The sequence below is a fragment of the Cervus canadensis genome, chromosome 29, assembly GCF_019320065.1.
Source record: "Cervus canadensis isolate Bull #8, Minnesota chromosome 29, ASM1932006v1, whole genome shotgun sequence".
In the NCBI taxonomy this organism is placed as follows: domain Eukaryota; kingdom Metazoa; phylum Chordata; class Mammalia; order Artiodactyla; family Cervidae; genus Cervus; species Cervus canadensis.
In genome coordinates, this window is record NC_057414.1 from 36,733,277 (window position 1) to 36,759,118 (window position 25,842).

Consider the following 25,842-nt stretch of genomic DNA (forward strand, 5'->3'; position numbering starts at 1 on the left):
GGATCGGGGGCAGGAGGAGAAGGGGACGACAGAGGATGAGATGGTTTGATGACATCACTGACTCGATGGACATGGGTTTAAGTAATCTCCGGGATTTGGTGATGGATAGGGAGGCCTGGCATGCTGCGATTCATGGGGTCACAAAGAGTCAGACATGGCTGAATGACTGAACTGAGTGACTGACTGACTGACTGAGAGTTAACTCCGGGCTTCCCTGGTGCCTCAGAGGTTATAGCATCTGCCTGCAATTCCAGAGACCTGGGTTCGATCCCCGGGTTGGGAAGATCCCCTGGAGAAGGAAATGACAACACACTCCAGTACTCTTGCCTGGAGAATCCCATGGACGGAGGAGCCTGGTGGGCTACATTAGTCCACGGGGCCGCAAGGAGTCAGACACGACTTAGCGACTTCCCCTTCACTTTGAATTTCAGAGTTAACCCCTCAGATGTGAACCCAGACTGAAGATATAACACAGGGCCCAGACGAGAGCAGATCCCCATACACTGCAGTTTGCCGCTGAAACACAGCCTGCTAGTCTCCAGGGCCCCATGTGCCTGGGCACAGAACAGCCTCAAAGGTTTATATGTGATAGTAAATTAGAAGTCTTCCATCATACAAAGTATATGCTCTGTATATAAAGAAATTGCATTAGAAATCAATGTTCACTGGACAGAAGAAGACTTAGGTGGTAGCATAGTGTGGACCTTCCCTGTTTTACTACTCTAATTCTTCTCAGGAGGGAGCAGATAAATTGACAGGGCTTACGTCTCTTCAGTACTAGACATACTTAACCTGGGATGCATGTTTGATTTTCACAGTTCAGTCTCCTCTTTCTTCTCCTCTCTTGCTCATCCTGGGCAACAGGGACTGCTCTCCTAAACCACAGCTGAATCACTACAAACAAATCAGGATGATATTTGCCAAGTCTTTCACATACACCAGTGAAAACTTGTTTCCTTCAATTTTGCAACTCTGGATCTTTTAAACGAACAATGTCTCTTGACCCACATCCTGGAATCCTTTTCCTCTCTCACTTGCAGGGATGTTCCCATAAACAGGGCCTCAAAAATACCCAATAGAATTCCTGCTCAGAGTGGCCATAATACATGTAAAAAGCGAAAGAACAGGCAGCTCCATACTCTCCTCTCTTTTTCCTTCACTACATACATTCACTGAAAACCTGTGTAGTAAGTCTGTTACATACAGACCTTCAAGTTGAAAACTTTCAAACATGTAAAAGTGCATTTGCATGTGCAACCCCATCAGTTAGCTCACAGATCTGACACACATTGTTGTGGGCACATCCCAGACAAGTGGGTGTGCTTTGTGTACTTTATTGTACAGAAGTGTATGGAGGACAATAGTGCAGTGTTTTTATTTCAAGCCTATGCTGTCTGAACGGAAGCATAAATGCAGTGGTGATGTAGATGGTACTACTACTCTACTTTTAAAGATGTGCTTAGTTGCTCAGCTGTGTCCAACTTTGGCAACATACGGACTGGAGTCCTCCAGGCTCCTCTTGCCATGGGGATTCTTGAGAGAAGAATGCTGAAGTGGGATTCCATGCCCTATCCAGGTACTGTTTGTTTTATTGTTTGTGTTTCTTTTTTATGTATTATTTGTGTGAAAAGTATCATAAAGCTTTTAAACTACTATATTAAACTAATATATAGCCAATTGTCTTAGTTGGCTACCTAGGTAACTTTGTTGGACTTATGAAGAAATTAGGATTTTTGAACACCCTTTTGAAATGTAACCTTTTCATACACTGGGGACTTACTTTTCTGCTAAGACCTGTGGATACAAAAGTGAATGCATCCCCTCTAGGTCCAAGGAAGTCACATTCTTGTTTGGGATTTAGGAGGAAACATGAGATCTTCATAATTCTAGCCGTCTCTGTCCTTTCAGAAGACCTTGATCAGCAAAAACTAATATTAAAGTAGAAAAGGTCATTGTGTTTCTACACACTTATAGAAAGTGTTGCTAACTCCTCAGTACTGGATCTTGTAATGCTGATGACTGGATGGAGAAGTGATGTGAACAGAAATAAGGAAGGTGAGACAGGTAGGTCAGAATGTGAGGTAACAAAGACAAGGTATTTTGAAGCTAAAGAATTGAGATAGATTTGGGACCTGAGTTGGAAAAGCAGTTTTCAAAACAAATTGGGTCAGGTAGTATGTCTCATCCTCACTTCAGTCCTTAGAAGATCTCTACTGACCAGTCTGCCTCTTTATTCTGGAGCACAATTCAGATCCATCTAGCTGTTTCTCATTGCTGCTCCTCACTCCTGGCTCCCACACTGTGCCCAGCAGTTCAGCCTCAATTATTCAGAAAAGGTTTGTTCTTAAGGGCAGGCGCTTGTGGCTACCTACTAAATGATCTATTCTCTGCTTCTCTCTCAAAACTGAAAATAGTTTTTTATATAGCTATAAGCCCAGAAGCGACAGGACTGCATTTCCTGCCCACCCGTGCTCTTAGTCATGACTGGTGACTTTGAGATGCAAACAGACCTTTAAGAAGGATATCTTGGAAGACTGCTTTCAAGGAGCTGATTTAGCTGAGAGATGAGTCTCTTCCCTTCCCTATCTTCTTCCTAACTGCTGCCTGGATTTTAGTTGTGATGGCTGGAACTCTTGCAGTTGAATTGGACAATCGTGTAACGTTGGAGATGGATTATACCCAAGCTCTGACTGGCCCACCTCCAGGTTTGTTTCAGTGGGAAAGAAAAATCAAGTTTATCTTACTAACGTTATGGTTGTTTTAGTTTTTTGCAATGTGCATCCAAACTTAATCCTGATACTACTATGTGTTTAATATGATATAGCCTTATTATTTGTTGGGTTTACTAAATATGTTTATATTTTACATTTCTCGTATTTTTTATTTTATAAATTGATTCATAAACCACAGGTATACCTAAATTGTATAAATGCAAAATTATGATTACAAGCATGCTTTCCTATAGATTTTGCATTTTTATACTTTCTTATCTTCTTTCCTTTCTTTTTTCCTCCATATTTGTACACCCTTGGCCATGTCCTCTCTTATAATCTCATCCATATCCATATCTGCAGTCCAGAACAGGCTGAGAGCTGTGTGGGGAGAAACGAAGAAGAATGAATTACGGGGACAAGAATGAAGGATGGTGGCCCTTTTTACTCATCATGAATGTTCTGTAGTAGGATCACATTCTCCTTCCCTTCTGTGGACCAACCACCCCCAAGTTTGCCATGACCATGGAAGATACTTTGGCCAGTGGAATTTGAGTAGAGGTGATATGTCTCTTCCAAATGGAAGTGTTATTTTCCCTCCCATTAGCTGGAATGCAGATGTAATGACAGGAGCTGTAGTAGACATATTAGATCAGAGGTAAGTAGCACAGGTGGAAGATGTGACAAGAAAGAAGTGGGCCCCCATCTCTGTGGAGAGACCTGCACTAACATTAGATGAAAGATAATATAAATTGTATTGTATTTAAGACAATGTTATTTAGTTTTGATTACAGAAGCTTAACCTGTAACGTAAGACTCATAATAGTATAAGTGATCTTTGTGTTAGCCTTGTTTTGACATTAGAGTCTGGTATAATGAGACAAGATCTACTGACATATACTTACAAGTGAGTCAAGTGACAGCCCTGCCCTATGGAAGCTGTGGTCTAGTGTGGGTTTCAGAAACTCAAGCAAGAACAAAGCCACATGGCAGGACAGCTTCAAGATGTTGTAGGGACACTTGGGAGGGGAACCTGAATCAGCCCTCATCTCAGGAGGTTGCTTGAAGTAGCGGAGAATCCTCTATAAATCTCCTTAAAAATAGGCCATGGTGGCAAGTTTCCTGTAAAAGTGATGTATTTCGTATTCCTTCCAAAGTGTTTTCCTTTTTGATCCATTGTTTAAGATATGCGTTTGAGACCTGGTTTGGGAAGATTGCAAATGCCCCAGGGCAACTAAACCTGTGGACCACAACTACTGAGTCTGAGTGCCCTAGAGCTTGTGATCTGCATCAAGAGAAGCACAGGATTGAAAATCCAGTGCACTGCAATTACAGAGTAGCCCTTGTTTCCTGAAAATAGAGAAGTCCTGAGCAGCAATGAAGACCTAGTGCAGCAAAAATTGTTTTTAAAATATGGGGAAATTAACAATAACACAGTAATTGGGGGAGCCCTTAACATCCCACTCACACCTATGGATATATCAGCTAAACAGAGATTTAACAAGGAAACACAAACTTTAAATGATGCAATAGACCAGTTAGACCTAATTGATATCTATAGGACATTTCACCCCAAAACAGTGAATTTCACCTTTTTCACAAGTGCACATGGAACCTTCTCCAGGATATGTCACATCCTGCACCATACATCTAGCCTTGGTAAATTCAAAATAATTGAAATCATTCCAAGCTACTTCTCTGACCACAATGCAGTAAGATTATATATCAATTAATGGAGGAAAACTTTTAAAAATTCCAACATATGGAGGCTGAACAACACGCTGCTGAATAAACAACAAATCACAGTATAAATAAAAAAGGAAATAAAAATATACATAGAAATGAATAAAAATGAAAACACAACAACTGCAATCCTATGGGACACTGTACAAGCAGTGCTAAGGGAAAGGCTCATAGCAATGCAGGCTTAACTCAAGAAACAAGAAAAAAGCCAAATAAGTAACCTAACTCTACACCTAAAGCAAGGAGAAAAGGAAGAAATGAAGAATCCCAGGGTTAGTAGAAGGAAAGAAAACTTAAAAATTAGGGCATAAATAAATGCAAAAGAAACAAAGGAGACCATAGTAAGAATCAAGAAAGTCAAAAGCTGGTTCTTTGAGAAGATAAATAAAATTGAGAAACCAATAACCAGACTCATCAAAACAGAAAGGGAGAAGAATCAACTCAACATAATTAGAAATGAAAATGAGAAATCACAACAGACAATGCAGAAATACAAAGGATCATAAGAGACTACTATCAGCAAATATATGCCAATAAAATGGACAACTTGGAATAAATGGACAAATTCTTAGAAAAACAAACTTTCCAAAACTGTACCAAGAAGAAATAGAAAATCTTAACACACCCATCACAAGCATGGAAATTGAAACTGTGATCAGAAAACTTCCAGCAAACAAAAGCCCACGACCTGACGACTTCACAGTTGAATTCTATCAAAAATTTAGAAAAGAGATAACACCTATCCTACTCAAACTCTTCCAGAAGATTGCAGAGGAAAACAAACTTCCAAACTCATTCTATGAGGCCACCATCACCCTCACACCAAAACCAGACAAAGATGCCACACACACAAAAAAAAAAAAAGGAAAAGGAAAGAAAACTAGAGGCAAATATCACTGATGAACACAGATGCAAAAATCCTTAAAAAATTAATCCAGCAATATATTAAAAAGATCATACACCATGACCAAATGAGCTTTATCCCAGGGATGCAAGGATTCTTCAGTGTCTGCAAATCAATCAATGTAATACATCAGATTAATGAATTGAAAGATAGAAACCATATGATTATTTCAATAGATGCAGAGATAGCCTTTGACAAAATTTAACATCCATTTATGATAAGAAAAAAAAACACCAGAAAGCAGGAATAGAAGGAACATCCATCAATATAATAAAAGCTATATTTGACAAATGCACAGAAAACATTATCATCAATGGTGAAAAATTGAGAGCATTTCCCCTAAAGTCAGGAACAAGGTCAGGGTGCCCACTCTAATCACTACTATTGAACATAGTTTTTGAAGTTTCAGCCACAGCAATCAGAACAGAAAAAGAAATAAAAGGAATCCAGATTGGAAAAGAGAAGTAAAACTCACTGTTTGCAGATGACATGATCCTCTACATAGAAAACTATAGACTTCACCAGAAAATTACTAGAGCTAATCAATGAATACAGTAAAGTTGCAGGGTATAAAATTAACACACAGAAATCACTTGCATTCCTATACACTAACAATGAGAAAACAGAAAGAGAAATGAAGGAAACAGTCCCATTCACCATTGCAATGAAAAGAATATAATACTTAGGAATAAATCTACCTAAAGAAACAAAAGACCTATATATAGAAAACCATAACACACTGATGAAAGAAATCAAAGAGGACACAAATAGATGGAGAAATATACCATGTTCATGGATTGGAAGAATCAGTATAGTGAAAATGAGTATACTACTCAAAGGAATGTATAGATTTTCAATGCAATCCCTATCAAGCTACCAATGGTATTTTTCACAGAACTAGAACAAATAATTTCACAATTTGTATGGAAATACCAAAAACCTTGAATAGCCAAAGCAATCTTGAGAAAGAAAATGGAACTGGAGGAATCAACATGCCTGACTTGAGGTTCTACTGCAAAGCTAGAGTCATTAAGACAGTACGGTACTGGCACAAAGACAGAAATATAGCTCAGTGAAAGAAAATAGAAAGCCCAGAGATAAATCCACACAGCTATGGACACCTTATCTTCGACAAAAGAGGCAAGAATATACAATGGTTAAAAGACAATCTCTTTAACAAGTGTTGCTGGGAAAACTGGTCAACCACTTGTAAAAGAATGAAACTAGAACACTTTCTAACACCATACACAAAAATAAAATCAAAATGGATTAAAGATCTAAACGTAAGACCAGAAACTATAAAACTCCTAGAGGAGAACATAGGCAAAACACTCTCCGACATAAATCACAGCAGGATCCTCTATGATCCACCTCCCAGAGTATTGGAAATAAGTGCAAAAAAATAATAATAAAATAAAATAAAAAACAAACAACAACAACAACAAAAAAAACAAAACAAAAAAACGGGACCTAATTAGACTTAAAAGCTTTTGCACAACAAAGGAAACTATAAGCAAGGTGAAAATACATCCTTCAGATTAGGAGAAAATAATAGCAAATGAAGCAACTGACAAAAAATTATTCTCAAAAATATACAAGCAACACCTGCAGCTTAATTTCAGAAAGATAAACGACCCAATCAAAAAATTGGTCAAAGATCTAAACAGACATTTCTCCAAAGAAGACATACAGATGGCTAACAAACACATGAAAAGATGCTCAGCATTGCTCATTATCCGAGAAATGCAAATCCAAGTCACAGTGAGGTACCATTTCGCGACAGTCAGAATGACTGCTATCCAAAAGCCTACAAGCAATAAATGCTGGATAGGGTGTGGAGAAAAGGAAACCCTCTTACACTATTGGTGGGAATGCAAACTAGTACAGCCACTCTGGAGAACAGTGTGGAGATTCCTTTAACAACTGGAACTAGAACTGCCATATGACCCAGCAATCCCACTGCTGGGCATACACACTGAGAAAACCAGAATTGAAAGAGACACGTGTATCTCAAAGTTCATCGCAGCACTGTTTATAATAGCCAGGATATGGAAGCAACGTAGATGTCCATCAGCAGACGAATGGATAAGAAAACAGTGGTACATATACACAATGGAATATTACTCAGCCATTAAAAACAATACATTTGAATCAGTTCTAATGAGGTGGGTGAAACTGCAGCCTATTATACAGAGTGAAGTAAGCCAGAAAGAAAAACACCAGTACAGTATACAAATGCATATATATGGAATCTAGAAAGATGGTAATGATAACCCTATATGTGAGACAGCAAAAGAGACACAGATGTATAGAACAGTTTTTGGACTCTGTAGGAGAGGGTGAGGGTGGGATGATTTTGGAGAATGGCGTTGAAACATGTATATTATCATATGTGAAACGGATCACCAGTCCAGGTTTGATGAATGTGATAGGGTCCTTGGGGATGGTGTACTGGAATGACCCAGAAGGATGGGATGGGGAGGGAGGTGGGAAGGGGGGTTAAGGATGGGGAACAAATGTACACCTGTGGTGGATTCATGTCAATGCATGGCAAAACCACTACAATATTCTAAAGTAATTAGCCTCCAATTAAAATAAATGAATTTATATTAAAAAAATATTCTCCCAGGCCAGGGAAATCAGTGAGGTCTCAGGGGAAGCAGGACATGAAAAAGGATGAAACCAGTCTGGGTTTGATTTCAGGCAAGTCATGGAGAGGGAAGCTACAGCCTGTTTTCACAGGGAAGTTGAGACACAAGTTGTGCCCCAACTCAAAGCTCAGTCAGTCAGTCAGTCAGTCAGTTCAGTCGCTTAGTCGTGTCCACCTCTTTGTGACCCCATGGATCACAGGACGCCAGGCCTCCCTGTCCATCACCTACCCCCGGAGTTTACTCAAACCCATGTCCATCAAGTCAGTGATGCCATCCAACCATCTCATTCTCTGTCGTCCCCTTCTTCTCCTGTCCCCAATCCGTCCCAGCATCACGGTCTTTTCCAACAAGTCAACTCTTTGCATGAGGTGGCCAAAGTACTGGAGTTTCAGCCTCAGCATCAGTGCTTCCAATGATCATCCAGGACTGATCTCCTTTAGGATGGACTGGTTGGATCTCCTTGCAGTCCAAGGGACTCTCAAGAGTCTTCTCCAAAACTGCAGTTCAAAAACATCAATTTTGGGGTGCTCAGCTTTCTTCACAGTCCAACTCTCACATCCACACATGACCACTTGTAAAACCATAGCCTTGACCAGACGGACCTTTGTTGGCAAAATAATGTCTCTGCTTTTTAATATGCTATCTAGGTTGGTCATAACTTTCCTTCCAAGGAGTAAGCGTCTTTTAATTTCATGGCTGCAGTCACCATCTGTACTGATTTTGGAGCCCAAAAAATTAAACTCAATACTGTTTCCACTGTCTCCCCATCTATTTCCCATGAAGTGTTGGGACCAGATGCCATGATCTTAGTTTTCTGAATGTTAGGCTTTAAGCCAACTTTTTCACTCTCCATTTTCACTTTCATCAAGAGGCTTTTTAGTTCCTCTTCACTTTCTGCCATAAGGGTGGTGTGATCTGCATATCTGAGGTTATTGATATTTCTCCCAGCAATCTTGATTCCAGCTTGTGCTTCTTCCATCCCAGCGTTTCTCATGATGTACTCTGCATATAAGTTAAATAAGCTGGGTGACAATATACAACCTTGGCGTACTTCTTTTCCTATTGGGAACCAGTGTGTTGTTCCATGTCCAGTTCTAACTGTTGTTTCATGACTTGCATACAGGTTTCAAGGCTAGGGAGCTGGGATTTCACTCTCCCACTAGCACCTCCCTCTCATCCTTCAACTAACACCCAGTTGCTGTCTCTGAGCCTTTGTATTATATCCTCCAAAGACAAAGGAAAGGTAACACTAGAAGCAAAAGAACACCATAGCTCAGGAAAATGCAACCTCAGATAATGTCTAGATTTCTACACCCACTCTGCCATCTCCAGCATCATATCTGGAATCTTGCAAGTCTATACAACTCAATGGGGCTCTAGGCATAAGCATTTTTAAAAATTCAGCTTTTAATTTATATAGGAGTATAGTTAATTTACAGTATTGTATTACTATTAGTTGTATGGGAAATTAATTCCCTTATAATACACATGTACCCATTCTTTCTTAGGTTCTTTTCCCATACAGGACATTACAGACTATTGAGTAGAATTCCTGTGCTGTAAAGTAGATCTTTTTTGATTATCTATTAAATAAAGTAGTATACAGATATTAATCTCAAACTCTCAATTTATCCTCTTCCACCTTTCCACTTTGGTAACTAGAATTGTTGTTTTGACAAGGGGAAGTGTCTATAGGCACTTTTTGGATCAGAGTCTGTGTTTGTGAGAGTGCAGTGGCCAGGGAAAGCAAGCCTGAGAGAGACTCATTTGAGATGATGCTAAACTTTGAGACGAACCTTGTCATGCAGAAAGCTGGGAGAAAAACATTCTGGATGTGGGAAATAGTCACTGCTAAGAACCAAGGCAACCAAGCTTAATAAATGGCTACACTTCCACTGCTAACCTGCCTTCCATGCTTGGAACTTGGCCTACAGGTCAACCACCATGGCCTCATCCCCTGCGTCAGTTGTGAGTTAGCAGGAAGGGGCCATATCAACCTTCCCAAGAAGGAAGAACCTGGGACTATCACAACACTGAATCGGCTCTGGACTCAGGGGTGTGTACACAAACTGGTTATCACCAGGAGCATCAGGTGCCAGGGGCACCACCAATGCCTCTGATCATCTCCATGTAATTGTTCTCAGGAGTAGAAATTCCCAGAAACGGATAGAGCAAAGAAATAAGTAATTACTCTTGTTTCTTCTTGCCCTGTGTGATTCCCATGGCCCTTTGACCACACTGCTCTCTGCCCAAAAACTCTTTCCTCTACTCTTTCTTCAAAGGTGGCCTGTGAATGACATAATCACCTGACTCTGAAGCTTGGTGGCTGAATCTCAACTCACAATCAGCTGGGACCCAGAGATGTCCAGCCTTGTCCTACATTTCTGTCATTTTTCTCCAACCAGATTTATAAAGCAAAGTCCCTGAAAAACATAAATGTGATTGTAACTCTCTGAAGGCCTTTGATGCTCCAAGGTCTCTTGGAGCATCAAAGAGGGAACACATCCCCTTCATCCAGGCTAGTCTCAGACCCCAACCTCATTCAGTGAGGGGTTCCCTGAAGAATTTAAGACACTTATCTAAGTTGCCAGAGGCTGAGAAGAGAATGCTTCTCACTGTGAATGCAGGTCCATGATATCCAGTCACCCAGGGTCTGTGTTGTGTGAATGAGCAGCGGGAGCTCTTTGGATTCTGAGTTGGGTGTGTGTCAGTCACCACCTGCATGATTGCTTCCTGAGGTCACTACAGCTGGGGTTCCCCCACTGTGCCTGGAACTCAGAATAACAGTCCTAACTATTTCTTTCCTGCTGCTACATGGAGGCAGGTCTGCTGATAAAATCGGAGCCAGACTTGAGGGGCAACGGGAAAGGAACTTCCACTCTGGTGCTTGTAGACATCTGAGAGCTCCCCAGCAGTGGATGCAATTGAGTTTTCACTCACCTTGCCATTCCTGGAAGTATCCTAACCTGGGAACCAGAGTTCCTGGGTCCCAAGTCTTCACTCACTTACCTGCAGCCTTAAGGTGAGACATACACCCCAGGGTTCAGTTTCCCATCTCTTGGATGAGGGAGAATGGACTTGCTCCAGAACACTTGTTCCAGACTGAAACTCAGTGCCAATCAGTGGACAAATGGCTCAGAAGTGCGTGTTGCTGATGATGCTGAGGCTGCCTCTGGTGGGCCGGGGGCTGTAACTGTCTGGTGCTGTTCATGGGTCCTGGGCTCAGGCCTGGGGGGTGATGGAACACGTGGCACACAGCTGCTGTGACAATGAGGACCTTAGAGGCCTTGCCCACTGGAACTGATCATCACTTGGGTTCTGTGGGATGAGATGAGGCAGTTTTAAGTCAGAAGTTAGCAATGGGGAAGCTTGAAGATTCTTCAGCATAAACCTAAATTAGGCTGATGAATCATCTCTCCTAAAAAACTCTGGGAACAAGATATGCCAGAACTCTTAGACAAATTTTGTAGTATTTTAAATACTATTTCAAGCAGGTCATCTTTTGGATGACCTGCCATTTGCTCTCTCGCTTGGGATGATGCCCATAGTTATAATGGAATCAAAGGGCCCCTGCGGGAGGCTCTCCCTCTTCCCATGACTCATCAGCAGTGAGTACAGCTCTATCCCCTCCACAACTCCTGGGGTAGGAATTCCAGCAGGAAGGACATGACCTCCAAGTTTAACCAGAGGACTCATGTAAGTCTGGTCCTCTGGTAGACACTATTCTTTTCCCAGTGTTTCTTCCTTCCCTCCTGGGTCCTGTGCAAGCTGCCCACCTCCTGGTTCCTGGGTTCTGAATTCCTCCTCCCTTCACTTGCAGATATCTACGAAGTCCCACTTGTGGCTCACACCCTACCCAGGTCCAATCCCTCACCTGAAGATGGCACCAAAGAAGGGAAAACCAAGGAGTGGTCTGCCCAGTTCATTCTTTCTAAAAATGTCCACATTCCTTCTGATCCCAGACCCTGTCCTGAATCATTAAGACCTACAGCTAGATGGCTCAGTAGCTTAGCAAGAGAGTGGAGATGCAGATAGGGTTGGAGTTAAGGTTGTCAGGTGTGGGGGGATCGCTTTCAGATGACAAGTGAAGAGTTGGAGTAAAGAGCAGTGGTTTTCCAAGCACTCACTCATCGGAGACCTGCCTGAATCTGCTATCTTGGGCCCCTCAGGGTAACACTAAGAGAGAAACTTCATTCTATATACTTCTTACTAAAAAATTATTTCAAACATAACAAATAAAGAATGAAGAGTGTCATGAACCCTATATTTCATCATCCAGCATCAATAACTGCAAAATTAATTTCTCAGTCCCACAGGTTGTCATATACTGGAGACTCTGCAATATCCAGGTGGTGGGCAATTGAGTTCCCGGTGAAGACATTCTTGACCTGTATCAGGTCTTTCTCTTCTTGCTATGTTCTCACTTGTGGTGGGGGAAGGGAACGAGGAAGAGGGAGAATAAACAGAAAAAGAGGGAGAGGCTAATCTCATCATGAGGGACCACTATCTAAACACCATGTCAATTTGTGTACCTCCCACAGGCCCTACTTCCTAATTCCATCACATTGGCAGTCAAGGGTGGACACAATTCAATCCGTAGGAGCCATGCAGATCTGTTTTTAAATCAAGACAGACCCTAATTTCATTCTTCATTCATTTTTCCTGAAGTATTTTAGGGACAAGGAGTTTTTTTAGCATCTCTTTTTCATAATAAAGGTTTTAATTTTAAAACTTGTCTTGGAAACAGCCTTGAACATTTCACAAAATGTACATAATGAGTGTTTGGGGTAAAATGATAGGATGTGAATAAAATGGTCTTTTGTCCCCAATAAAATTAACATCTAATATCCAGTCCATGTATAAATTTCCTTGATTCACAAAAAGCAGTTTTCACAGTTTATTGAAAGAATGCAATCATATGATGCACTTGGTTGTTCTCCTTTAAGACAAAATAACTGTTCATCTCCCAGTTTTAATGCCATTTATTTGTTTAGAAACTGGGAGGAAGCAGGGTGGTTTGTCTTACAGAATGTCCCACTATTGGGTTTAGAGCAGGAATCCACAATACCAGCACAGTGGGCCAGGACCAGTATCAGTCCTTGGTCTGTTAGGAACCAGACCTCCACAGCAGGAGGTGAGCTGCAGGCCAGTGAGTGAGTCTTCATTGTATTATAGCTGCTCCCCATCACTCTCTCATCACCCCCAGAAAGGACAGTCTAGCTTGTTTTCCTGGAACTGTTTGTAGTTATATAACATATGCTTAATAGAAACAAAAATAGCATAAATATGGATGATTATTTTCCTTTCTCAGTGCTCAGAATGGTGAGTTGGTGCCCTAGCAATCTATCACAGTGACAAATTAGATGTTGCCTATTAACATTTGGACACATTCGACCAGCTTAAAATTAAACATTAAAAAACTCTGATCATGGGATCCAGCCTCATCCTTCATGGCGAACAGAAGGAGAAAAGGTCAAAGCAGGACAGATTTCTTCATCTTAGCCTCTAAAACCATTGTGGATGATGACTGCAGCCATGAAATCAGAAGCCGTTTGCTTTCTGGCAGGAAAGCTGTGACAAACATAAACAGTTGGTTGAGAAGCAGAAACATCATTCTGGCCAACAAACTGTTAGATGTTGGGCCTTTTCATTTGGATTCCTAAACTTTCAGTCCAGTCCCCACTGGTCTTTGAAGTCCCTCAACTTTCTGGTCCTTCACGATTCCCAAGATTAGTTTGTGTATTTCTTTACCAAATCCTGAAATCAGCCTTCTCTTTAAGAATCCATGGTTCGTCTGATGGAAAATGTATTTAGAAGCTACATTTTAGCCCTCAGGATAGTCACTGTTATCAAGTTGTCATTGCTTGTAGGCTTTACATTGGTCAGAGTAGGAAGTACACATTTTCCTTAAAAAATAAAATAAAAAGAAATACAATTAGTTGGTACAAACGTATGCATTCAGTTCAAGATTTAAGACAACAGGGTTTTAATTAAACTTCAATATGTTATGTGTGAACCTCTTTTTCTAGACACTGAAAGCCTTACTTCAGAACATTAGTTTTAATTATTGTTTTGTTTTTAGCTGTTAACATACATATGATTCTGTCACAATAATAGAAGCAATATGAGGAACAATAAGTTGTTGAATACAGTTTCAGATTTCTTTCCTGTTTTTCTTTTTGTTTTCTTTGGTTTTGTTTTGGATGGGCAGTATTTTTGTTTTTCCTTAGAGGATATTCCACTCTGAATGTAGTCATAATCCTAAATTTTAAAGCCACTAAAGTGATGTGTTGTTATGGGCATCTAGTCACCAACTTGATGCAACTAGATTTATCAGTCTTTGTTCTGTATTTGTACAGTTCAATTCAGTCGCTCAGTCGTGTCCTTCTGTTTCCAACGAATTGGACTGTAGCATGTCAGGCTTCCCTATCTATCACCAACTCCCAGAGCTTGCTCAAGTTCATGTCCATCAAGTTGGTGATGCCATCCAATCATCTCATCTTCTGTCTTCCCCTTCTCCTGCCTTCAATATTTCCTAACATCAGGGACTTTTCCATTGAGTTAGTTCTTCCCATCAGGTGGGCAAATCATTGGAGCTTCAGTTTCAGCATCAGTCCTTCCAGTGAATATTCAGGACTGATTTCCTTTAGGATGGACTGGTTTGATCTCCTTGCAGTCCAAGGGACTCTCAAGAGTCTTCTCCAACACCACAGTTCAAAGGGCATATACATGTGTCATTTGTCAGTGATGTCATATTTCCCTTTTGGGATTTAACCACCAAAACTGAATTTAAACAATTTGCAAAAATGAGGATGAAGTCACAGTGCCCCATGTAAACATAGTTGGCAACAGAAGAGGTTTCTGTTGTATTCAAGGGATAGGCCTGGATTGATCTCATGTAGGAATAGGCCCTGGGAGTTCTGGATGAGTCATTAAACATGACTGTTTTTACTTTGGCTGCCAGAGTTGTTTTGTCTTCTTGGATTGTGAAGACATTTCAAAATTATTTTTTTGTATGTTTGCTTTGGTAGACAAAATTTTTCATGGCATATACCCTATGGGGAAATTATATCAGAAATATATCCATTTATCTACAACAGTGAAATTCATTGGTTTGTATGTCTCTGATGACCTTTCTTTATAAATAGTAAGGAAACAAACATGTTTAGTATGCATTCAGTATCTTTGTAAATCAACCAACTTGAACTAAATTTCTCTCTGTCCCCACTGCACTCCCAAGTTTAGACCAGAAATAAAAACCTGCAGAGACTGAAGGCTGATTTCAGCACGTCATTGTGGAGATTGTGATCCCACTGTTTTGTTTTGTTTTTTTTTTTCCGGAAAAAAATTAGTTGCTATCATTAAAATCAGTAGATTGTACATAAATATCCAAAGTTCTGATTCTCTTGAAACATAGACAACTGGCCAGCCTTCCAGCATGGTTGAAGTGGAGGAAAGGCTGCTCCCAGTGGTCAGGCCTGTGCTGCCCAGGGTCCAGCATGGCCACCTAGTTGTACTATCATTTCTCTTGCCTCCTGGGGCCATGAGTTTGTGAGAACTAGACTGCTGGCTCTCTTAAGATAAAGACTACTTTTGTCTTGATCAACTTTGACTTTGAAGCCTTTAACCCAGAACCCAGCACACAGTACTTCCTTGTACGTTTGTTGGATGATATAAAATATTTTGTGGATGCATATGACATTTCTTCCAATACTGAAACCCACGCAACTGAAGTACTGCTCTGCCCTAAATCTTAATGCAGACTGGCATCATAGGTGCCCCTGATCTCTGCCATTAGACCAACTACCTAAAGCCAGTTGTGTGTCCCTGAGCTGTTCCTGAAGTCTTCACTTTGCCATTTGACAACTTATCCTCCTAGCAATCTCTCCAATGAAGACAACAAGGCATATCTCATGACGTGGCTAGGATGATGACATGAAACCATGAATGTTGAGTATGGCCCCTAGTTACCATTTTCATGATGTTCTTAGCAGTTTTTCTCTCCAAGTAGGCAAGGTTCTCCATCTTAGATGTCCATGCAGATCAGTTTGATTTTCCAGCCAAGCTTCAAGGAAGAGACTATAGTTCAATTGTCTGTATTCTGAGAAGCTTCAAAGTCCACTAGCCAAGGACACTGATGAAGGTACAGATTTTATCAAGACCTTTGTGTTTTTCTCAGATCTATTAGTGGCATAAAGGGCTAAACTAGGGCATGTCAGAGCATATATAACTAGAGGCTCCCGGTCACCACTACATGCTAAGAATCTGAACTTTCCTGAGTGCTTGGAGCCAGGAAAGAAGCATGAAGTGGCTTGTGCTCTTCGGGCTTGTGGCCTTCTCAGACTGCAGAGTCATGTAAGTATGGGGACTGTAAGTCACATCATATTTCTTTCTGTGATTTTTCTTTTCATCTGATTATTCTTCCACCCATCAGGTTTAGAAGGCAATGGAATATTTCCCTGACAGTGTTAAAGTTCAACTCTTACTTATTGATAAGTACCTTGCTATAGGAACTGTGGGTCCCAAGGGTTGGTGTAGATTTGCAGAGTTGCACAACTCTTGGGGTTCAGTAATGTCATGACCTGTGGAAACTGGAAGTCCTTGCAACAGTTCAGTGCACAGTCAATGCAGATGTAGGTGTGGTCCTGTGGAATAGCACTCTTCTACCTTTTATTTAACATGTCCTCTTTGTTCCCTCTCTACTTCAGTGTGTATATGTCTATGTCTGATTCTCTGTATCACTATCATTTGTCTCTCCATCTCCACTCACAAATGTGAGTGCATTTGTTTCTGTATTGTTTCCTTTTAATTTTTCATTTGACTTATCCTTCCTTCTCGAGCCTCTACATTTCCCTAACTTGTTCCCTATCTCCTGGATTCTTCTTTCAACTCTCTCTTCTCTTTCAACTTGAAGAAAGATATATATATCTTTTTATATCTGTTTTATATCTGACAAGCAGGGTGACCACAACCAATTCACGACCCTCTTGCATTTCAAATTCCTCCCTTGTAAAAGAGGATAGGAATCCCCCTTCTACCTCCTTCCCTGAGCTTCTATGAGAAGGATACAGTGGAATGACAACAGCAATGCCAATGGCTGTCATTGTCGATACTTCATATTTATTAGGTAAATTATATACATCACTTCACCTATCCCCAAAATATTCTATTTGGAGGGTTTGAGTCATTAGATTCCACCATTTTACTGAGACCCCACATGGTCATATGGCTTATCTGACATTACAGAACAGAACCTGTAATCAAACCTATGTCTTTGCCATGGTATATGCATAACATTCTGATGTGCCTCATAAAAATGATTGGAAAATACACAGTGCCATTACAACGACAGTTATACTTTAACACTGACAGCTAATTGTAGTTTCTTCTTTGTTTTCTTTGTCAAATGTTCTGTAAAGAATACCTCTAATGAAAGTGAAGACCATGAGAAATACCCTCAGTGAAAAAAACATACTGAACAATTTCCTGAAGGAACATGCTTATAGACTGTCTCAGATTGCTTCTTGTGGCTCAAATATAACTATTCACCCCCTGAGGAATATCATGGAAGTGAATGTTTTGGGAGGATGGTGCTCCACAGCACCCCTCATGCTCTAGCCTAGCACTGGGTTCATTTGCAGATGCCAAATGGGATGTTTGGGCTGGGGCTCCTGCAGGACATGGAAACCCTGGGCATAGGGGTCCCACCCAGAGGAAAAGGCACTCTCATCCTCAACTCCTGGTCTTGGTGACTGGGTCCAGAAGTTAGCAGGTGGCAGGAAAACATCTATTTCTGTGTCAAAGATGTGTCATTAGTTTGAGGGAGATTGTTCCTTCTGAGGAGAAGACAACAGCGACCCACTGCAGTACTCTTGCCTGGAAAACCCCAAGGATGGAGGTGCCTGGAAGGCTGCAGTCCATGGGGTCGCTAAGAGTCGGACACGACTGAGCGACTTCACTTTCACTTTTCACTTTCCTGAATTGGTGAAGGAAATGCAACCCACCCCAGTGTTCTTGCCTGGAGAATCCCAGGAAAGGGGGAGCCTGGTGGGCTACTGTCTAGGGGGTTGCACAGACTCGGACATGACTGAAGCGACTTAGTGGCAGCAGCAGCAGCAGTTCCTTCTGAACTAAGTGAGTCACTCAGTTACAGATGAAGAGTGAACCATCTCTGATCAGAAGGCAGAACAAACTGCAAAGCAATTGTGAATCCCCAGGCAGAGGAATTCAGTTTCCACAGATGCAAGAGCCACAGCCATAAAAAGTTACTGAATCTGTATTCTGTGCAAGGCCGTAAGAATCTAACACATAGGTTACTGTGTTTAGATTAGAAAAAAAAGGCTTATTTTCTTTTCAAGAATGCCCATGCCAGCCTGAGAGATAGTCAAAGAGTAAATACAAGTCAAATGAAAGGGTCACCTGTGTGGTGTTGATTGGATGTGGTCTGAGTTTACAGGGAGTGGCTGGGGTTGATCAAGAGGGACCTCCTGGAGAAGGGGGCGCTAAGGCTGGGTTTGAAGAGACTACAGTTTCTCAAATGAAGACACCAGCACTTCCCAGGGTGTCCAGTGGTCCTGTAAGTCCAGTGGTTATGCCTCTGCGCTTCCAGTGCAGGAGATAGCACTTCAATGCCCTGTTATAGAGTCAGTATCCTGCAAACTATGTAGCACACACAAAAAAATATCACATGCAAGCACCTCTGTGATCAAAGGCTGTGAGCTGCACAGTGGTTGGAAAGTGATCTCAAGAGATATCTGACCTCCAGAGGGAGGCATGAGTGTGGGAACAGAGGGTAGCCAGTTCTGCACTTACCCACTCCCTCCTTTTCCCTGTAGATGCTCTATGTGGGTAACATCAACATTGGAACACCCCCTCAGGAATTCCAGGTTATCTTTGACACAGGCTTATCTGACTTGTGGGTACCCTCCCTCTTTTGCACCAGCCCAACCTGTTGTGAGTACAGACACCCTGTACCTGGAGAATCTTTCACTTGCCCTGTCCCCCTGTTTTGCACCCTTGGCCCTGATGACACTCATCTCTTTTGTCTGCAGCTATACAAGTTAGGTTCAGACATCTTGAGTCTTCCACCTTCCAGCCTACCCAAAAGACCTTCAGCATCGCCTATGGATCTGGGAGCATGAAGGGCTTTCTTGCTTATGACACCATTTGGGTAACAGTGTAAACAGAAGCTGAGTCAGGACTGCCTATGGAGTGACCACTGCTTGCAAAACAGATGCAGGACCTTGTGGCTGGACCCTTCCTAGCCTAACTCCCATAGATATTGGCCATCTTTCCCACAGGATCCTGTCCCTGGGGAGGCAGTGCCTGTGGTGACACATGAGTACACAGATTAGCTAACCCAGAGAGTGGCCTGAGGTGTGGACTTGCAGCTTCTCTGCCCATGAGCAGTTCAAGGTTCATTTTGTTGGGAGCGAGAAGAAGGGAAAAAAACACCCACTTTTATATTCTCAGACTGTTCCAGGCACTTTCAGGTAATAATTGTTTTAATCCTGCAACAACCCCACATAGCAGGTGTTCGGATTAATTCATGAGACATATGAGGAAACTGAGTTGCAGACAGCAAGGGCCTTGCTGAGGTCACACATATGGTAAATGATGGAGCTAGGCTGGCTTTTCAGGACTGCAGTTGCTGTGGGGTGTTTGGGGACAGGATAAAACTGATCTAGGGAACCTCGGGACTGCAAAGGGCTTTGGTATCCAGACTGGGAAACTGGAGGCCAGAGAAGTCAGGGGGCCTGATAAATGAGTTCTCACTCTAGAGGATCCTTGAGAGTCTAATAAAACCTATGGCCTGCCTCACAAAAGCACTTGAGTAGTTCCTCTCTCTCTCTTTCTCTCTCATACCCACACAAATACACACATATCCCCAAAAGTGAATTTCCCAGGCAGTAATTTCATAGATCCCTGCAAGCAAGATTGTATTTTCGGCTTCTGCCTTCCTGGACAGATGCAGAATCCACAGTACCTTACAGAGAATGCAGTCCATTCCTGTCATTAGGGCACAGTGATGCCGAAGAGAAGGCTACCTTGGTCTTGACTCATTTTGTCCACAAGGGGGCACCTGGCCTGACTCTTGGTTTCCCAACCTGTACAGAAACTACCAGGCCAATTTGACCCACTCAGGTGGTGTTTATCAGAGGGGCAGATGTTTTAAAATTCACAGCCTCTCACAAATGGATCTCAAATTCCCCTCCCAGCTTGCTCTAACCATCTGAGGCCTACTGAAGATACAGCCCAGCCTCAATTCTTCTCTGAGGATCTAATGGCAATGCACGCCATTCCAGTCCTAGCCGCACTTCACATATATGTAAGCGGGAACACTCTTCTGTCCCACAGATTGGGGACCTTGTAAGTACTGACCAGCAATTCGGTCTAAGCGTGGGGGAATACAGGTGTGAGGGTGTACCTTTTGATGGCATCTTGGGCTTGAACTACACCGACCTATCCATCTTTGGAGCTATCCCCATCTTTGACAACCTGAAGAATCAAGGTGTCATTTCTGAGCCTGTTTTTGCCTTCTACTAGAGCAAGTAAGTCTGAGATGGACAATGCCTTTCTCCAAATTAGCTGTAAGATGCTTTCAGTTGCACGAAAATTATAGAACACTTGATAAAGAAGTATTCTGAGAGATAATCTAACCCAGGATAGCTATAGCCCCAGGGCCATACCTAGCTTCACCACAGGCTTTTATAAATAACGTTTTATTGGAACACAACCGTGCTCCTGGGCTCAAGATCAGTACCCTGGTCTAGGGGGATGAGTGAGGAGGAAGACTAATGGAAGGCAACAGGAAACAAGCTGGAGGAAAAGGCAATAGGATTTGCTTATGAATTTGATAAGGAAGGAAGGAGAAGGATGGTGGGTAGCTTTCCTTCCTCATTAGCATTTCACTGAGAGCCCAGGACCAGCTACCCTATTTGCAGCAGCCAGTGAAAAAGGAAAATGTGCGACATAAAACAAAAGTGTGGGACCCCTTGTTCAAAAAATATTAGGCATTTCAAGACAGGGAGAGCAAAGGTGGGTTCCCTTCTGAGCGTGGGGCCCTTTGGACAGTAGAGATCACAGGCTAGGGGAGCCAAGTCTGGGTGAAATGAACCCACACTGTTAGCACTCCCAGGCCTTGATTTACCTGAAAAATGACAAGCTGGACAAGGAGAGACCCAAACTGCTTCAGCACCCTGTCCTCTGAGTGTGTCTGAGGACTCAGGTCACAGGAGGTCCAGGGCCTCTTCAGAAGACATAGTGGGTGGATCCCAACCATGTGACTCAGGTTCTAACCTCCTCTGTGTCACTTATTAGCCAGTAACTGACCTCAGTCTAGTTCTCAATCGCTCCTAGCCTCAATTTCTGCATCTTATTAGGGCCTTGATGGGTGGAGAAGCAAAGCTCTCAGACAATGCTGTTGCTACTGTCCTCCAAAGATCCCCTCCTCTCTTCTCTCTACACATGCAGGGTGAAAGGCAGTGTGGTGATGTTTGGTGGGGTGGACCACCGCTACTACAAGGGAGAGCTCAACTGGGTACCATTGACCCAAGCAGGTGACTGGCGTGTACACACGGACCGGTAAGTCTCTCCCTCTGAGGGTCAACCCAAGGGATGCTCCCACTACTGTACATGGGCACAGGCAGACACACACAAATGGATTTTCAGACACATAGTCACACAAACATATACACCATCCACAATGACACAGACAGACACACGGACACATGGAAACACACAAACAGACACATATAAACATACACAGAGACACATGTAAACATGCGTAGCTAGTCAGAGACACACAGAAACACACATAGACACAAACAAACACACATACAAATACACATACAAACACACATACAAACAAACACACAAGCACATAGATACGCAAGGTGCCCATGGGTTCATAATCCCCAGGCCTCCTGACCAGGGCTCTGACCAGGGTCCTCACAGGGTCCAGAGAGGTCTGTGAAGCTTGGAGAGCACTGCACTCGCTGCCCAGTGAGGCAGGGAGCACGGTCAGAGGACTCTGCAGTGTGGTGAACAGGATCAGGGAGGATTTCACCAGCCTGGACAGAGTTATAAGATGACCAATTGTCCAGGGCTACCAGGGACCAAGGAAGTTCTCAGTACAGATAAATGTCAGTTTAAAAACAGGGACAGTCTTGAGCAAATGGGGAAAACTGGTTTCCTTATGGAGAAGCTACCCAGCAGTGGAGAGAGGTTGGCTGCATTCTTAGGATGTGAAAGCAACTAATAAAAAAGTCACCCCACATCCCTGGGCACACAGTGGGGCAGGGGCTATAACTGAGAGAATCAGGAAGATGGGATTCAGGAGTTACCTGAGGATAAGAGTCAATAATTGATAGGATTCTGTGTGATACCCTCAGACAAAAGCTGACCTGTCCTTTGGAGTTTCTGTGTGCTAGTCATGTATTGCCTGGCCAGGGTCTCAGGGTCCGAGCTGCTTGTAGGAGCAGTGCTGGGAGACACCCTCTCACAGAGGCGCCCCTCTCTCCCACCACTGTGAGAATCTGCTGCCCCCGTGAATCTCCATCTTCACCCTGTGGTTGACTGGTTATTTGCTCTCCACCAGATACAGCTCTCTGGATCTTTCTCATTCATTATTTTCACAGTCTGCATTCACTCACTAAACAGACAAGCGTTGTGCATCCACTGTGTGCCAGGCACTTTAGGGAGACAACGAGAATAAAATTTGCCCTCACATCTAAGAAGGCAGATGCACAGAAATGACACACACACTTGGTGAATTGTGACTTTGGTACATGCTAGACGTGAGGAAGGTTCTACAGAGAGTGTCAAGAAAGGAGACTGATAAACACTGGGGAAAAGACTTCCCTGAGTCCATGACAATTAAGCTGGAATCTAAGATGAGAAGAAATTTGCTAGTCAAAGGGGAGGGAAGTCTTCTAGGAAGGAATACCAGCTTGTGTCAAGGTACAAACATCCTAGTGTATTCAAGTACTGCATTCAAGGATGTCAAGGAAGGTGCCATGTCAAGAGCAAGGGTAAAGATTCAGGGCAAGAGACAAAGGGCTGTTTAGAAGACAGTCGGGAAGGGGGCAGCTCTGGGGAGACTCAGAGTGACCTCGATGCCCGTTTTGTTCCACTCTCTCTCAGCATCTCCATAAAAAGACAGGCTATTGCTTGTTGTGGCAGCTGCGAGGCTCTTGTGGGCACCGGGACATCACTGATCCTTGGCCCAAGAAGACTGATCAATAACATCCAGGAGCTCATCAGTGCCTCGCCACGGGGTTCCGAGGTGAAGGGTCATGCCCCAGGGTCACTGCCAGTCTCCACACACAACAAGGATCTCCAGGGCCAATCTCTCTCCCTCTCTCTCTAATAGTACTACGTTTCATGTTTTGTGATCAATACCCTGACCTCTATTATCTTCACCATCAATGGTATCAACTACCCAGTGCCAGCTCGATCCTACATCCTCAAGGTGAGGGGAGGACCCTGAGGGGTGGTTCTCAAATAGGAACTCGAAATAACCCTTGGGCTGCTGCTGGGAGGAGGCCGCCCTCTGCAGGCCATCTCTCACTATTGCAGATGCTGCTGAGCCCTGTGGCTGGGCCAGAACCTCCCTCAACACCAAAGACTTGAGAGTAAAGGCCCGTGTGGGACACTGATCATCCTGAAATAAATGTGGAGACGCCACACCATGCTGGCATGGTGGGAGTCACAACGAGACAGGAACACTGAGGTCCTCAGTGTTCAAGGAGCTTCAGTTCAAAATGAAACTTCAGATGCATGAATCCGGGAAGTCAGCGCTAGCAGTCCCTGAAATAGGCCATGTGACAAGGAGAATGGCTGGGGACAGTCCCAGTGTGCTGTCCCACCACAGGGATTAACCCTCTCCCTCCCCTTCTCTCAGTTTTCCTGGTTTGGATGATAAATTACATGGTCAGCCTAGTTCTATGCTGCCATCTTCCCCTTGCTCTGGCCAGGTGTCCCCTTTGTGAGTTGGGGTACCTGACCCTTCTCTAGGGAGGTTGGATGCTAAGGGGAATGAAGGGTGCACAGTGACTGCTCCGCCCTAGCAAAGGGTGGAGGCTTCATGTCAGCTCCCTGTGGGAGTTCAGAGGCTGATGGGCTCAAACAAGGCTTTGAGGAAGGGAGGGAATTTCAGGAATTCTAAAACCACAAACTCATGGAGCCATATGGAGGGTTGCTTAATTCTAGGCAACACTGCACTGGATTCCATGCAAATGGTATCCCAAGGTGATCTGCATTGTGCACTGGGGATTTACTAGGGGTGACGAGAGCTACGGACTGACTGGTGGGAATGGGGAACCAGAGTATGTTACCCAACCAAGCCTGGAGTGGCCAAAGAGGGTGAGTGTTGGCCGAAGGAGGCTTCCCAGAGTTCCTGAGTGAAGTCTTCAAGAACGTGTTGTGGGCACTGCTATATTTAAGATGGATAACCAAGAAAGAGTTAGTGTGTAGCACAGGCAACTCCGCTCAGTTATATGACAGCCTGGATGGGAGGGGTATCTTTGGGACCAGGATACATGGATACATATGGTTGAGTTCCTTTGCTGTCCACCTAAAACCCAGAATATTGTTAATCAGCTATACTGCAATAAAAAATAAAGTTTTTTAATAAAGTACTGATTGTGGGGATGCAGGAGGATAACCTGCATTCTCTGTAGAGAAGACATGGAGCAGGAGTCAGGAGGAAAGAAACAGGGAGTGATGAGAACTATGGACACTCTTGTTCTTTTCTAAAAATTGTAGTGTGGCTACAATGAAGTGTGGCTGATCTTCAGTGTTGCCTTAAGTTCTGCTGCCCAGCAATGTGACTCAGTTATACACATAAATATAATATAATATATATATATATATATATATATATATATATATATAATTTTTCTTATTCTCTTTCATGTAGTGTATAATGGGATATTGAATATAGTTCCTTACAGTAGCTCTACAGTAGGACTTTGTTTTTTATCATTCCTCTGTTTCCCCAACTCCCAGTTCTCCCCTCCCCCACACCCTTCCTCATGGCAACTGCATGTACGGGCCCTTTTTGGTTTTGGATGAGCTCTCACATATCCCCTGCTAATGAGAAAATCCCTTGATACTTACCAAAAGGGGGAAATATAACCAAGAATTGTGCTGGGTCTGGATATTTGTGGGAGTCGCACGTAAGGGCTCAGGCTGACTAGTGTGTGTCTCTGACTCCCCCAGGATTCTAGAGGCCACTGCCATACCACCTTTAAAGAGCACACAGTGAGTACATCTACAGAGACCTGGATCCTGGGTGACGTCTTCCTGAGACTGCATTTCTCAGTCTTTGATCGAGGAAATGACAGGATGGGCCCGGCACAGGCAGTGTACATGCTTGGAGTGGCACAGGAATCAGTACGGCCGCCCCTAAGAAACACTCACTCACACTTAGGGCACTCCTGCCCAAGATGCTGGTGAACTGTAACTGGTGGTCTGCACACCCTATTCTCAGTAAAGAATAAAGGGTTTCACTCATCATGGTGCTGAAACAAATGGGTGCCTATGTTTTTGCCTGGGAGGTGTACAATGATCAGGAAGGATCTAGAATAAATTCTAAATCACAGTTGAGAGGAGACAACTCCAATTGGCTTTGAAGAAAGGGGAGACTCATTGAAATGATTCTGGGAATCCAGATCACAAGACCCAGAGCAAATATAAAGACCTTAGTGACTGGACCCAAGAAATCAGAAGTCATCTCTTCTCTCTTTCTCACCCTCGCTTTTTCCCTTCACTCTTCTTTGGAGGTCTTAGCCTGACAAATTTCTTCCTTAAGGCTTCTACACCTAGTGAG

At 43.0% G+C, this 25,842-nt stretch overlaps 1 pseudogene across 1 annotated transcript; it reads left to right on the plus strand.

The window, feature by feature from the left end:
• The first annotated feature begins 16,311 nt into the window (after positions 1-16,311).
• LOC122430822 lies at positions 16,312-25,537 on the plus strand (annotated as a pseudogene). The gene is made up of 9 exons (XR_006266383.1): positions 16,312-16,364; positions 17,429-17,579; positions 18,845-18,962; positions 19,061-19,179; positions 20,367-20,560; positions 21,477-21,593; positions 23,154-23,295; positions 23,383-23,481; positions 25,233-25,537. The product of XR_006266383.1 is annotated as a pregnancy-associated glycoprotein 1-like (transcript).
• Positions 25,538-25,842: the final 305 nt, after the last annotated feature.